This window comes from Watersipora subatra, chromosome 6 (assembly GCF_963576615.1).
Source record: "Watersipora subatra chromosome 6, tzWatSuba1.1, whole genome shotgun sequence".
NCBI classification, from domain to species: Eukaryota; Metazoa; Bryozoa; class Gymnolaemata; order Cheilostomatida; family Watersiporidae; genus Watersipora; species Watersipora subatra.
Genome location: NC_088713.1, coordinates 30,422,996 through 30,427,937, shown reverse-complemented (window position 1 = coordinate 30,427,937; position 4,942 = coordinate 30,422,996).

The following is a 4,942-nucleotide window of genomic DNA, read 5'->3' as shown; positions in this document are numbered from 1 at the left end:
TTAGCAAAAGACATCATTGCTGACTACACTGATCTGTTATATATTCCAATATTTTCTTCGCAATCACCAAATTGTTTCGAAGGTTTTATTGTTTAGTAGTGCCAACATTATTTGTATATTGGCTCAAGGAGTGCCTGACTTAAAAACAACAGCTCGTGGTTCAATTCCCAAAAAGGTCACAGAAAGGGCATCCAACCTTAATTTGCTCCCTTCACCAAACAAATTATGTCAACTAGTCTGCTGTTTCTACAACAATTGGAGAAATTTGCTGAAATTTTTTATACCTTCATAGTGTACATATAATAGCCATGAAGGTTACACATTAAATACTTTTTTAATGTTTTTTATATTTTCAAGGTTTTCAGTTAGCACAAATATAATTAGCTAATAGGGTGTGCGCGGTGTGTATAACAATTATCAATGCTGAACATATTGAACATTCTTTCTTTCATAGGTTCTCTTATTGATTATCTTATTGGTTCACTTATTGATTGTCTTATCGGTTCACTCATTGACGGCAAATGGCTTGGATATGAAACGACTTTAGAAATTATACAGCTTTACGGAATATCAAATTTTGGAACACATCAAAATGAGTCATTTATCATGATAGTGGCAGATGACAAGAAAAAATGGTTTATATAACTAAAATATATTAAAATAATCATAGTTTTTATAAAGCAAAAAGAATAATAGCCTAATTATGTAAAAAATGGACATATATGATATTATAAATATAATATTTATAAATGTAAATGGATAATTATGTTTTGAATGAATAAAAATTGTTACAATGATAAAAAAAGATGAAGCCATTAATTCAAGTCATGCCGCACAACTCCTGAAGTAGAACAGCTCCTAAAATGGGACAACTCCTGAAGTAGAACAACTCTTGAAATACAACAACGTCTGAAGATTTATACATCCGCTAGCAGATTTTGGGAACTGGTTGCTACATATAGAAAGATTAATAAGACAGAAGGATACCGCATAAAAAATTTGTCTGCCCTTTTTTACTGCAAAACTGAAATGAAAAAAGGACAACTCCAAATTTTAAATTCTATTTGTGCAATGATCCCTGATCTAGGCATTTCCTGGTTTGATATAAAGTTGCTATTATTTCCTCTGGATGCCAAATAAAAACAATAATAACAAAAATAAATAAGCAAAAAAGTAATAAATAGATATTGTTGTCTAAGAAATGTGCTCAAATTATTTTTGGTATTCAATGGTATTCAACTTTTATGTATAACTGCTGCAACCAAGCACCAAATGGTTGCATCACCAGCAGGCTAGTTATGTTTTTTGTAGCTCCTGTTCCTTGTAGCTACTTGTATTAATCTATTAAATAAATAGCTCAAATTTCAGTAACAAATTATACACTGTAAGAGTTGTCTTCTTTTTCTTGATGAAGCCAATTAGTAGGCTGATACCATACCACCTTCCCATAGTGTTCTCAATCAGCAAGGTCAAAGTACAGTTGAATCTCTAAACACAAAGCTTACTCCTTCCTATCTCTGCTGCCATATGGTAAAACACCTGTTGATTCACTTTACAGAAAAACTTAAGATTTCAAGGAATTCAAATGCCTAAAGAATTACAGTGCAGGACTAAATAGTAGGTACGCAATTGTTTAGTAGCAATTATACACCGAATTTGTTACCACAACATATTTTTCGTCTCTCATCCAGATATGATGATAATTATATATCAATAGAATAGAGTGTATCAATAGAATATATCAATAGAATAGAGCATATCAATAGAATAGAGTATATTAATAGAATAGAGTATATCAATAGAATAGAGTATATCAATAGAATAGAGTATATCGATAGAATAGAGTATATCAATAGAATAGAGTATATCGATAGAATAGAGTGTATCAATAGATTAGAGTATATCGATAGAATAGAGTGTATCGATAGAATAGAGTATATCAAAAGAATAGAGTGTATCAATAGAATAGAGTATATCAATAGAATAGAGTATATTAATAGAATAGAGTATATCGATAGAATAGAGTATATCAAAAGAATAGAGTGTATCAATAGAATAGAGTATATCAATAGAATAGAGTATATTAATAGAATAGAGCATATTAATAGAATAGAGTATATCAATAGAATAGAATATATCGATAGAATAGAGTATATCAATAGAATAGAATATATCAATAGAATAGAGTATATCGATAGAATAGAGTATATCAATAGAATAGAGTGTATCAATAGAATAGAGTATATCAATAGAATAGAGTATATTAATAGAATAGAGTATATCAATAGACTTTAAGGAGTCCAGCTAATCTAGATTTAACGAATTTTTTTATTGTCTTTCCACTTGTGAGCCGTTATCATTCTAACTCAAGTTTTAAAAGGATTGTTAAAATTCACCTACTCGATGTTTAGCCTATCAAATACTAAAACTAATTTCCTTTTTCTGGACCACCATTTTGTAAAAAGCTGCTCTCACCCCTAGAAAATAAATTAGAAGGTTCTGATCAGAAGTATTTTTGATAAACATGTTAATTGGTGATACTTGTAGTTGTGTGCCTTTGAATGGTTTCAATCTTGACTAAAAAGTGATACAATTACACTCATTAAATTTTTAACGGTATAAGGAATCCGAACATATATAGTATTGGAATTTTGTTTGTAAAAACTTGAAAGCTATTTCTGTACAAAGCTTAAAAACTAGGCGGTGCTTTTTGCGTGCTCCTGTGTTTAGTCAGCACAGTATTTTTATAAACTCATTTCATATTAATTGTAATTCACATTTTAAAACGGTCGGTCGCTGGAGGATGCATTCACTTCTGAAACTGCCTTGCAAACTTCCAACGAATTTCAATTTTTTTTAATTTACTTACGGCATGCCATCTATAATTCTTGCATGATTGGACTACTCTAGTCTGTCAGTCATTTATAACTTGGCTTTAGAGAATTGGTAGAGATCAATGTAATTTCGAGAATTGGTAGAGATCAATGTAATTTAGAGAATTGCTAGAGATCAATGTAATTTAGAGAGTTGCTAGAGATCAATGTAATTCTCAATGAAAACATTTCGAATAAAGAATTTTACAGTTTATTGTACACGTTAATTCACCGGTTTGAAGATGACAACACAATTTCAACAAAACTAAGAAGATTTTAAGTTTACCTCTGCACATCCCATTAACTTTGATGACTCTAATAGATAATACAGGTAATTATGTATGTATACAGGCGTAGTTATGTACATATACAGGTAATTATGCTTGTATACAGGTAATTATGTACCTGTATAGGTAATTATGTACGTATACAGGTGTAATTATTTAGGTATACAGGTGTAATTATTTACGTATACAGGTGTAATTATTTACGTATACAGGTGTAATTATTTACGTATACAGGTGTAATTATTTACGTATACAGGTGTAATTATCTACGTACACAGGTGTAATTATTTACGTATACAGGTGTAATTATTTACATATACAGGTGTAATTATTTACGTATACAGGTGTAATTATGTATGTACACAGGTGTAATTATTTACGTATACGGGTGTAATTATTTACGTATACAGGTGTAATTATTTACGTATACAGGTGTAATTATTTACGTACACAGGTATAATTATTTACGTATACAAGTGTAATTATCTACGTATACAGGTGTAATTATTTACGTATACAGGTGTAATTATTTACGTATACAGGTGTAAATATTTACGTATACAGGTGTAATTTGACTAAGCACGAAGTGAAGAACGAACTACTTGCATTTCGAAAACTCGTTACGAAGTGAACTAATATCTACGTGTGGGCATTCTAAGAAACATCTTTTACTAAATAGCATAATACTTTTACTTTCTACATAATAGATCCCTTTCATCTAGCTTTTAATACCTGAGTTTTTGTTTCAGTTTACCAGCTAATGCAGAATTTTGTGTACAGTCCTCAAGTATTTTATCTGATGAGTGTTACACACCTTTTGTGTAATATGAAACTTTTAGTAATTTTTATGCTTAGTCAAATTTTAATAAATTTCTTACCAAATTTATAGTAAGCTCTACTTTAGTATCGAGCACTTTATGCCGAGTTTTAGCCTGTACCTTATTGCAAATAATTATGTATGTATACAGGTAACTTTACATGTATACATGTAATTATGCCTGTATATAGGTAATTATATACGTATACAGGTGTAATTAAGTATGTATACAGGTAATTATGTACATATATCTGATAGTATTGTGGAGGAATCGGGAAAGAGAATTGAAAATTGTAATAAAAAGTTCATAAACTGAAACATGTACTGCACTTTTCGGACTATTAGACGCCACCTTTTTCTGATGTTTTGAGCCATGCGGCTTATATAAGGGTGTGGGTAATAGTCAGAAAAGAACGGAAGATATTGGTGTCACAAAGTACCGTATATATGTTATACACTATATGTTATGGTATACATGTTATTTTGGTGTCAAAAAATAAAAAACAATGTTTGTCACAGTAGAAAAGATAAATAAACTTATAAATAATCTGGGCATAGTTTAGTCAAAATGTTGAAATCTGTAACACATAAGCACCTACGAGCGAGTTTATGCTAATGCCATGCATTCACAAACTTTGTGTTGTGATCGGTGGAAGTGTGGTGAGCTGGAGTATGTGATCGAGGGTACACGAGTCTTTGTAGAGGTTTTTGTAAGAAGACCTTCTGTAAAAAAATCGCTGACTCTTATCATAAACAACAGTACGAATGAACAAAACAAGTAAAAGCAGCAGTGTTGGAACTTGTCATCTTTGCTGACCACTAAAGCACCCTGCAAACCTCTTACGAGCAGTAATTAGTGGTTTCCAAGTTAATATTTGAACAAGTCAACCAAAGGAAAAATTTTATTGAAACTGCTGAGGCCTAAGCAGCATTTTTTATATCTGAAATCAACTTCACAAGCGCAA